The sequence below is a fragment of the Dendrobium catenatum genome, unplaced genomic scaffold (assembly GCF_001605985.2).
Source record: "Dendrobium catenatum unplaced genomic scaffold, ASM160598v2 fragScaff_scaffold_1347, whole genome shotgun sequence".
Classification (NCBI taxonomy): domain Eukaryota; kingdom Viridiplantae; phylum Streptophyta; class Magnoliopsida; order Asparagales; family Orchidaceae; genus Dendrobium; species Dendrobium catenatum.
In genome coordinates, this window is record NW_021319809.1 from 1396360 (window position 1) to 1407763 (window position 11404).

An 11404-nucleotide genomic window follows, 5' to 3' on the forward strand; every position below is an offset into this window, starting at 1 on the left:
TTATCGTCCGGAGATCAAGTAGAGTGTGTCATGTCAACAGACCGAGCTGGGTACCGAGTCGCGGTATTGAGCAGTGCCGAGTCGAGTACCGAGCAGAGGGTGACCTGACACAATCTGGTTGGTCTCTGAACAACGTTCGACACTTGCACGAGATATTTTCTCCAAAAAGAAGGAGCTCAACCCAGGGATCAAATGGTTTATAATGACAAAAGAGATTTTACATTCAAAAAATAGGTGGGAGGTAGATTCTGGCAAAGAGCTGCATAGCCTACTTAGTAAGTATGCTCATATGTTTCTTCCGAGCAAATTATTTACAGTTTTAAGGCCGCTAAACGAAGTAATCGACAATAGACTGAGTATCTCAGCATATAATTCTTATGCCAAACATATTTAAACCAAAGAGATTTTCGAGTGTCATCGTACAAGTCATCAGTGAAGGATTTAAAAGAAAAGTTACCCTTCTACCAAATTTTCACTTAGTTGCATATGGATTCGACAATGCCTCTAGATAGCATTAGCCACAACTAGCGTGCAAGTGAATCAAACTAACTCGCATGCTAGTTGTGCCTCTACTCAATAAATGATTAATGAGATTGACTCAATAAACTAATGAGTTAAGCTTGAGCAATCATTGACTCGACTAGTTAGCTTATGAACCGGCTCCTTAAAAAAATATTAATGTAAGATATATTATTTTTCATGAGTTTAAGTATATAGTTATTAAAAAAAATTAAAAATTATATCTCACTTTTTTTTTATCAAGTGATTATTTATTTTTCCTCTTCTAATTTCTCAAAATTTCAACATTTTCTAATAATAATTCTTTGAATTTTAATCATTTTATCTCTTTCATAATAAATGAGTTTGCTCGTGAGCTGACTCGAACTCCTAAAATAAAACTGGAGTTCGACTCGACTCGTTTACACCCTATTGCCCTAAATATACTTATTGAAATTTTAAATGTTCATTTCAATTATAAATAAGAGTTAAATTTAGTTAATTTGAATTTTATTGATAAACTATATAATATATTTATGCAAGAATACTCTCCGAAGGCTCAATTGTTCTGTTATTTGGTCTAATGGCTAGTGCCAATTTGATCCTTTCTGGCCTGCGTGTTGTGTTATTGCTCGTTTCTCTAATTGATTCACCTTGTCTATACTACTTTCAGTTGCTTAGTTCTTTTATTACGACGCGCTCGCGCGCTTCGCCCGCGCTCGCGCGGTCACCCCGCGCGCTTCGCCCCTGCAGCGCTCGCGCGGTCGTTCCGTGTCGGGTCAACCCGACAACCCGCCGGGTCGGGTTCGGGTTCGGATTTTCGACCCGTTTGCCTAACCGGGTCGGGTTAGGGTCAACCCGTTTGAACCCGGGTCAGTTCCGGGTCCGACCCGAACCCGACCCGTGACCCGAAATTGACACCCCTAACTATAATGAGTGATTAAAGCATGAAAATGAAAATTACAACCCAAAGTTATGGACGATTTGTTAAAAGCCATAACAAAAAATAGGGACCTAGCTTTAAAAAAAACAAAGTGCAACAAATAACCATATAATACAAGTTTTTTGAACTGTATTGATATGAACGGCTTTAGAGATATATGAAATAACAAACTTGTAATATGTTAGGCCAAAAAAGAAGAGAAATTATTCTGTGCGAATGTCGAACGTAGTTTATCGTCCGGAGATCAAGTAGAGTGTGTCATGTCAGTAGTACCGAGCTGGGTACCGAGTCGCAGTATTGAGCAGTGCCGAGTCGGGTACCGAGCAGAGGGTGACGTGACACAATCTGGTTGGTCTCTGAACAGCGTTCGACACTTGCACGAGATATTTTCTCCAAAAAGAAGGAGCTCAACCAAGGGATCAAATGGTTTATAATGACAAGAGATTTTACATTCAAAAAATAGGTGGGAGGTAGATTCTGGCAAAGAGCTGCATAGCCCACTTAGTAAGTATGCTCATATGTTTCTTCCGAGCAAATTATCTACAGTTTTAAGACCGCTAAACGAAGTAATCGACAATAGACTGAGTATCTCAGCATATAATTCTTATGCCAAATATATTTAAATAAAAAAGGTTTTTGAGTCATCAGTGAAAGATTTAAAAGAGAAGTTGCCCTTCTACCAAATTTTCACTTTGCATATGGATTTGACAACCACAACTAGCGTGCAAGTGAATCAAACTGACTCGTATGCTAGTTGTGGCTCTACTCAATAAATGATTCCTGAGATGGGCTCAATAAATTAACTAATGAGTTAAGCTTGAGCAATCATTGACTCGACTAGTTAGCTTATGAACTTGCTCCTTAAAAAAATATTAATGTAAGATATATTATTTTTCATGAGTTTAAGTGTATAGTTATTAAAAAAAAAAACTAAAAATTATATCTCACTTTTTTTTATCAAGTGATTCTTTATTTTTCCTCTTCTAATTTCTCGAAATTGCAACATTTTCTAATAATAATTCTTTGAATTTTAATCATTTTATCTCTTTCTTAATAAATAAGTTTGCTCGTGAGCTGACTCGAACTCCTAAAATAAAACTGGAGTTCGACTCGACTCGTTTACACCCTTAGCCACAACCCTATTCTCCTAAATATACTTATTAGAATTTTAAAAGTTCATTTCAATTATAAATAAGAGTTAAATTTAGTTAATTTGAATTTTATTGATAAACTATATAATATATTTATGCAAGAATACTCTCCGAAGGCTCAATTGTTCTGTTATTTGGTCTAATGGCTAGTGCCAATTTGATCCATTCTGTACTACCTGTGTTGTGTCATTGCTCGTCTCTCTAATTGATTCACCTTGTCTATACTACTTTCAGTTGCTTAGTTCTTTTATTCTGGTGGACAATATGGCCTAAATCTGGCCTAAGCTGCATGCTGATATTTGCTGCTCTTAGGGCATCTCCAACCGAAAACCCCATTTTCCACTACAAAATACAATAAAACTCTAAAATACGGTAATTCTGCTCCAATCGAACTCCATTTTGTGGGCGTCGTCGTCTCTAACCGTCTTTCTCCATTTCGCGGGTAAATCCCGTTAACACATAAAAAATTAGCGGGTGAACAATGGTGTGACATTGTTTACCCGTGATGCCACTGCTCACCCGTGATGAAATAGCGGCAAAATTGACGCTCAGTTGGAGTGACGGAAGAACGGTTGTTTGTCGTTCCATTGGAGATGCCCTTAGTTCATACTGCTTTATATTGTTGGGTTTTTGCTATTGGGGATGAGGAGTAAACATCACAATAATGAAATTACACAAGAAAATAAAAATATCGAAAAAATAAAGAACACAAGGATTAAATGTGAATCTGTATGCATGCTGCTAAGAAAAATCAAAAAATTCTAACTAGAATGAACAGTTATGGGAAGTTAGCAGAAGAGTAACTGCTCAGAAAATTAACATTTAAAAGCAGCTCTTGCCATACAAAACTTCTGCAGACAAAGCATATAAGTTCCAAAGTCTGCATGCTTCAATATATAGCAACTGGATTACAATACTAATCATCTTGTCAAAATAAACCTTATCATCAACAATGGTTGTTTTCAAAGAATCTACTAAGTTTGTAACTTTATTTTCTGCAAGTTCTTCTTTGAAGTTCTAGCTGTTTTACCCTTAGCACATCTCTTTTCCTGTTATTACTTCAACTTCCATTTTCTTAACTCCTCTAAAAGAAGTACCTGTACATTCCTCATGCTCAAATCTACATTGAATGCTAAAATGCCCATTCATTGATCCATTCCATTGAGAAAAAAAAAAAGTTTAGATTTGTGCAGAATGATGAAGTTTGAAGAGAACATTTATATTACCCAATTTTGTAAACTTGCATTATTTTATCTGTTTCAGTAATGAGAATGTTAGGAATTAAGAAGAAGATGAAATTCTCCTCCATTGAAGTTTTATTTTGGTCTACTTTCAACTTAATCTTGACCAGGAGACGTCCATTGGCTTATTAAAAAATATCCCAACTATAAAAAATGCTTAAAACACAATATAAATTCGGCTCGAATTGATGTTGTGCTCCATTCTATGTTAGAAAATGATTCAAATGGCATTCGGGTGAACTCAATCCTAGGTTAAAAAATGATGCAAATTGTATATGAATTTGACCTCAAATTTGCTCGAGTATGTTTCTAGCAGAGTGAAATAAGCATGTATACATATAATGTAAGAATCATGTTTGGTTGAACTTAGCAATATTGAAGATATTTTATTAGGGATATTAAATACAATATTAAAAAATATGGGCAGAGCAAGTAACTGGTTACTATTTCATTGAGCATAATGCAATGGGTTACATGGTTTATAAAGGCAAAAGTGCTGAAAATTGTATTTTTGATTTAAAATGGATTTATTACATTTTTTGGAAGGTTTAGGGTCAATTAGGGGTTAATTAAGAATTTGATGAAATTAGTGAAATTTGGGTTTTAAATTATTGAACTTGTGATGTTGAATGGATTACAGTTGTTGCGGACTAGAAAATACGCGGCGATAGAGATTTAATTCTGCGTCTTAACGTTGTGATTGGGTCGATCTTGGTGTTGTTGGGTTCGTATTTCCGAGACGCTCAGTTTGACTGTAAGATCGTTGAAATCGGAGTTCGGATGCTCCCGGATTTAATTTTTGAAGTCTCCAACTAGTTTTTGCCTCGAGATTCGTGCCTGATCAAGCTAATTTTGTGATGATGTATCAACAGTGATTTGAGGATTGATTTTAGATTTTTCAGAATTTTATTTGATTTATTTGGGTTTGTTGAAATCAAAGAAAGAAAATCCTTAATCTACTAGTTGTTATAGGATTAATTAATGTCAAATCAAAGTGTATTTGATTGTTTGGTATATGACACTAGTTTTCTAAGTTTAAGTTTCACCCCAAAAGGGATATGTGTAGTTCTTCCTAAGTTTGGCCTAAGTTGACTAAGACCAAGTCCTTAATTGTTGTTCCTGGATGTCACTAAATTATAGGTAAATAAATCAATGTTCTTCTAACCTTTGGACAGTAGTTACAAGAACATCAAAACAAATCAAGAACAAAAGAAATGAAGGTGCTCCTAATGCTCTATGGAAGGACTATAGTAAGTTATTACAGTTATAGGTCATTTAATGACCTATAACCTAAATAATTTACTTATAGAAGAATGGGTATACCAAACTAGAACAAGGCAATCTTAGGATATACATATATATATCAATATCCCTAAATTGAGAGTCATTCTAATTTTAATAAAGTGATCATATATAGGTCATTAGCTATCTAAACTAAATTAAGCATGATATTAAGGATAGATTTTAACTAAACTATACATGATCAATATCTAACCCATTTTCAGTGAAGGGTAAACCTTACACTGACTCCATAGAGAACTAACATGCAATAATTGGATTCTAATTAAGCTAATTATGAATTTCCGTAAGTCTAGGTCAAATTATGACCAAGATTTTTGCAAATTCATAATGTAACCAAGACTGCATCAAATGCTATGAGAAAAATAGGGAACCTCCATCCTATATCCTATTACACCTCTGCCAAATGTCAGTCAAAAATAGTTTGTATATTTTCATTTAAAAATAAAATAAGGTGTTATGTATTATTTAAACTATTAAGAAAATATTACTAAAAATATTCTTTTTGTTATTTTTATAATAAAGTACTTAAGAATATGAACAAAACAAGCCTAAGAAATCAAAATTTGGACAAGAAATGAAATTCCTGTCAAATTTTGAAGTTCCAGGCATTTTCTGCAATTATTTTGAACATTTTAAATGACAGTCAAACGGGGGCGCTGACTTGGACACGCGGCGGGAGCGGGTGCAGCCACGCGGACGGCGGCGATCATGCGGGACTCGCCACTTAACCAGCTCAGCGGGGTTTGAGACCGTAGGATACACCGCGGTTCTGATCTAACGGTCAAGATTATATCCCGTGATTCAGCTCGATCCAGAACGAGCGAACGGTTGAGATCTGGCCCGCAGTTTGGATCAACGGCTAGGATCAAAGTCACTAATAACTTGGTCAAACCACGGTCAGAACAGAGTTAAAGGGAGATCTAATCACAACCATTGATCGCGATAGAATGAATCCAACGGCGGGGCCGTTAACCCGAAACCCCTAGATTCCTTTTTCTTTTCGTTTTCGCAAGATACTTAACTAAACGGGTTAAAAACTGAGACAGAGCTGTAATAGGTCCTAACGAGGAGAGGGGAGGTATGTTCTAGGCCTTTGATGCAATCTTTAAGGAGTTAATTAGGAACCTATAAAAATGCCTAGGGTTTAAGATTTCTCATTGAAGGATGGATCGATTTGGTTGATTTAATCACGGTTGAACTTGTAGATTATCCACGTGTTGATCTCCTTCAGGCTTCGAGCTCGGAAGATCATCGGAACCAGAGCTGGGGAAGCTTGGATGGAGTTAGCTCTCGGTCAGCAAGGGATCCCGGCGGTAGTTGCAAACGTCGGGAAATCACTAGGAGAATGGGGAAGGAGCTCTGGGGAATCAAAACGAATACTCAGGAGCAGACCTGTCAATATTGGACCGGACCCGAAACCGACCCGGAATTTTCGGGATTGGGTTGACCCGAACCCGAAGCAGGTCGGGTTAGGGTCTGGAAAACCGACCCGTTTGCAAAAACGGGTCGGGATGACCCGGCGGGTTGCCGGGTCAACCCGAAAACCCGTTTAATTTTAAAAAACTAGATTCCTGCGTCGTGAGTTGAGTCCCGAGGACGGCGTCGCTGGCTCGCTCTGCACTCGCATTGGTCTCGAGCTCACATCCCGCAGCGGTTCGCGTGGAGTGTCACAGAAAATAAAATAATATTTGTTAATTTAAAAACCCCTCAGGCCTCATAAGTCATACCAGTCTGCAGTCTGCTCCCGCGATTTCCAATGCATCCAGGCGACAGCATGACTTCATACAAAGTGTTATTTACTCATTTACATAAAACCCCTCATCTTTTCCTTTTTTTAATTGAAAAAAAAGTACACAAAATAACTAAAGTTTTTTATGTAAATAAAATGGATTTTTTTGTAAATATGAAAAGGCAAAAGGGGCCTAAACGCAGAATTTGCACAATAAATCCCTGCACCTTCGGTCCTTCACTACCCCTCCCATGTGCCTGTCGCTGGCGCAAGACAGATGTGGGGCCCACATGGAAGATTTCTTTTAAGGAATATAAAAAAAAAATTTCAAAATGTAAGTGTCTAAGTGAGGAAATTCAGGGAGTTCCAAGAATGCCCCCGGTAAACATTTCCCCGCATGGAATGACGCCGGCTGCTTTCGCCGGCATCCGTTGCCGCCAGCTGCAGCTCAGTGTTCGTGCTAACCCGTCGCGGGTCGGGTCGGGTTAGGGTCTAGAAAATTGACCCATTTTTAAAAACGGGTCGTGTCAACCCGAACCCGAATAGTACCGGGTCAGTTTCGGGTTCGACGCGAACCCGACCCGTGACCCAAAATTGACAGGTCTACTCAGGAGCTCTGGGGAATGACTGGAGTGAGAGGAAGGTTCGAATGATGTGATCCCCCGTCTCTTTTACCCTACTCGTCAGCTTGGAGCCAAAAAGAGCGGCTGGGATTGATCAGGGAGGTTGCCTGGATGGTTGACACCTGGCCCTGGCCGTTAGAGGAGCAGGGGAAGTGGCTGGCCAGGTGAAAACGACCCCAAGTCATTCTCAAGTGGGGGTGGGGGACCACTAGGTTGGTAGCTCGGGTCTAGGGGCTACACCAACTGCTGGGGGAGGTTGAGCTAGCTACAGGGAAACTTCTGGAGTCGATTTCAGAGGCTGGAAGGGCTTGGTTAGAGCTAGCTACAGCTTGGTGAGTCGGATTGACCAAGGGAGCTCATTTGAGCTCTAGGTTGACCCTTTGACCAATCAACAAGTGTCAATTCAGCTGAGGTGGCATTAAAGAAGACTGTGGAGTCCCTCCCAATGGCTGGACGGGCCTGGTTGGGTTTGATTTGGAAGAAAGAGGTTGGATGGAGAAGTTTGACTAGGTTTGACTCATTCCAAACATCAGTTTGACTGGTTGACCAGTCAAAGTCCAGGGTGGACTGCTGATGTGGAGTACAAGTGTGGTGTAGGGTCATTTAGGTTGACATGCATAAGCTAGTATAGTGGGATTCAAATGGGATAGGGAAGTTTGACCAAGCATTGAAGTTTGACCAAGTCAAACTTAATAAGATTTGACTCCAAATAATTTGAATGGACTGAACCTAGGTTCTGATGTGGATTTGAGAGTTTGCATGGATTAGATAGATCAAATAAGTTGAAATGACCCATTGAATGCTTTAAGGGGCAATTGGGTCAACTAGGTTTACTGGGTCAACCAGGTTGACCCAGGGTCTGGGATCAGGCTCAACAGGTTTGAGTAGATATTAGGAGTCTGGTGAGGGTGATTCCAAAGTTTATGTAGGTTATTTGGGTCAAGAGGGATTAATGGGCCCTTAATGGACCTTTAAGCCAAAACTGGTTGACTTGGTCAACCAAGTGGGTCCAGGGTCTGGAAATAGGTTCAACAAATTTAGAATGTCATTTTTGAGTCAATTGGATGTAGTCCCAAGGTCTAGGAGGGTCATTTGAATCAAAACACATATTTTGACCCTTAAAGGGCCCCTTAGGTCAACTAGGTTGACTTAGTCAACTAGGTTGACCCAGAGTCTGGGAGCGGGTCCAACAGATTTAGTTTGGTATTTGAGTTTTGCTGGAGGTGGTTGCATTCAGTTTGGAGCTCATTTGGTTTGAAATGACTATTTGTACCCCCTAGGGGGCATTTTAGTCATTTTGGGTTCAGGACCTCTGGGGCTGAAATGAGTCCAAAAAAATACAGTTATTGATCAACATATCAGGATTAATGATCTGGAAGTGGTTGCAGGCTTTGGTGAAGACTCCGATGTCAGAATCTACTGGATGACAGGTCCAGTGGCATAGGCCGTAAATATTTGAAGGTTTTACAGCCTTTGAATTTTGATTTAGTTTCTGGAGTTAGAGACTTCAGAATGGGCTCAAAATTAGAGGGTTGACACTAGAGATATGTCCCATCAGTATGAAACTGACAGAGCCTGAATCAGAGTTTATCTGACTGGGTTTTAAAGTTCTGAAAAATTCACTCGAAAAGGTTTTTAGGACTAAGCCTTAGAACATTAGATCTGAGTCTGTAATTGACTAGGGTTTGTATTGATTTAAGTTTGAGTTGGGTTTAGGATGTCATTAGAGACCTCATACAAAATGAGGTCATCACTTTGAATGTGTTGAATGGTTGGGTGTTCGAGCACTAGGATTAGATTCTATAATACTTAATAGCTCAATACATATTATTATTTGTAGCTATTATACATGATCCTAAACTTGAAGCTGTGACTGAAGATATCCTTTCTTTAATAGTAAATCAACTTGGGGGAGAAGCTGGGGAAAGTTCTATTATATGAAAATTATATATAATTACTCTTATCCTTGTGATTCGTTAAGTCATAATACATGGTTAATTGGTTATGAACAAGTGTTATTACATGTTTGTTAAGTGTTATGAACAATTAATTTATCTGGTTAGTAGTGAGTGGTTCAGTGCTATGTCAAATGACTTTATTGTGATTCAACTATGCTATTGCTTCTGTAGTGAGTGCTTGTATTGGTTGTTTTGTTTCGGGTATGCTGCTGCTTCTTCCGATTTGTTATCTATGTTGCTTCAGTGCTTCTTCTGATTCATTTTCGATTTTGGTTGTTCTATTTTGGCTATGCTGCTTTTACTTGTTAGTATGATTTGTTATTCTACTGTTGCTTCTTCTGATTCATTATTCTATTTGATGTTTTGATGAAAGCCTTAAATTATGAAATTTGCTGTCATAATTCATATACTATTTGTTGTTGTTTGAAGTGATCAAGCTATGATGATAAACCTTCTCAAATTATAGTGTGAATAATATCAGAATCAATGCTATTCCAACTAGGAGATATTTGTAATTTTGTATTCTATTATAATGAGCATATACTATATATTTAAATGAACATATACTAAGTTAATACAATGTACAATTTGTCTCCTTGGATGATAATATGCTAATATGTTGATTGAACTTACTCATTATTAGGTGATTACAGATTTGGAAGGTTTAATCTAAGCAACATATTGAAGGTTTATATAGATCTTACTTGTTTTATTACAGTTGAATCTATGTCATGCTTGAAGACAGATGCTAGACTCCTAGAGGAGCATTTCAAGAGCAATTAGTTTATAAATATTTTTGTAAGCAATTGATATGCAAATATTGTAAATGTACTTGATGTTCAATATGTGATTATGTATTTGTAATTTTATAAATGACCAAATGATATGTAATATTATTTTGTTTTCAACTCTACCAGTCTACTGATGTAATTATAAGTTGTTTATAAATTTATTAAATTGCTTATATTTTATATTTAATAAAAAAAATCAGATTTCAATGTTTTATGGGTCATATGGGTCATATCGGGTTGACCTATTAAAATATTATTCTATTACTGTATTAAAAAATATTTATCTATCAAAAAATATGTTTATTTATCTTAATTTAGTAAATATACTAATGATTTTAGAAGTATTATTTTAATTTATTACTAAATTTAACAATACCACATACATAATATTTGATTTAATTTAACTTCACCAAAATTCCCGCCGACCTAACGACGGCGTTCACGCTCGCTATAGCAGCTGTAAATTCACAACAGTTAGATGGTTCAATTCGGGTTCACGGGTCGGCACGTTCGGGTCGAAAACCCGACTTGACCCGGATTAAACGGGTCGACCCGAACCTGACCCGTTTTAGCTAAACAGGTCATAATCCAAACCCAACCCGACCCGGGCTGAACCCACCCGAGTGGACCCGACCGCCAAGCCCGCCAGAAAATTTTTTCCAGTTTTTTTTTTTTTTACTCGAGCAAATTATTGAATAATGAAATTTACGAGAAATAAAAATTTTAAATGCATTCACAAATCAAATTTATGTACAAGTTACAACAATACAACTTACAAATTTCAATTAAAAAATTATATTACAAATTTACAAATAAAAAATTTACATGTAGTACAACTATAAGTATAAAACATTAAACAACTAAAAAGTCTAAAATAAAGTATAAACTAAAAAGAAGTAATTGTTCCCCATATATCAGTATATCTCTTGCACAGTTGCACAGCTTGAACCAGTTGCACTCTTTATAGTATCAAGATATAGGAATCTCCTGGGCTGATAATTGATCTCAGTGTGATCAATTCTTCAATTTCTCATTCAGTGATCAAGTTCCATCACTCACCAATCAGTCCAATCACCTATATAAATATTAAAATACCGCCAATAGGCTGCCAAATGTTGCAAATGAAAGAAAAAACAAAAATAAAAACTATAAAAAGCAATAATTCATT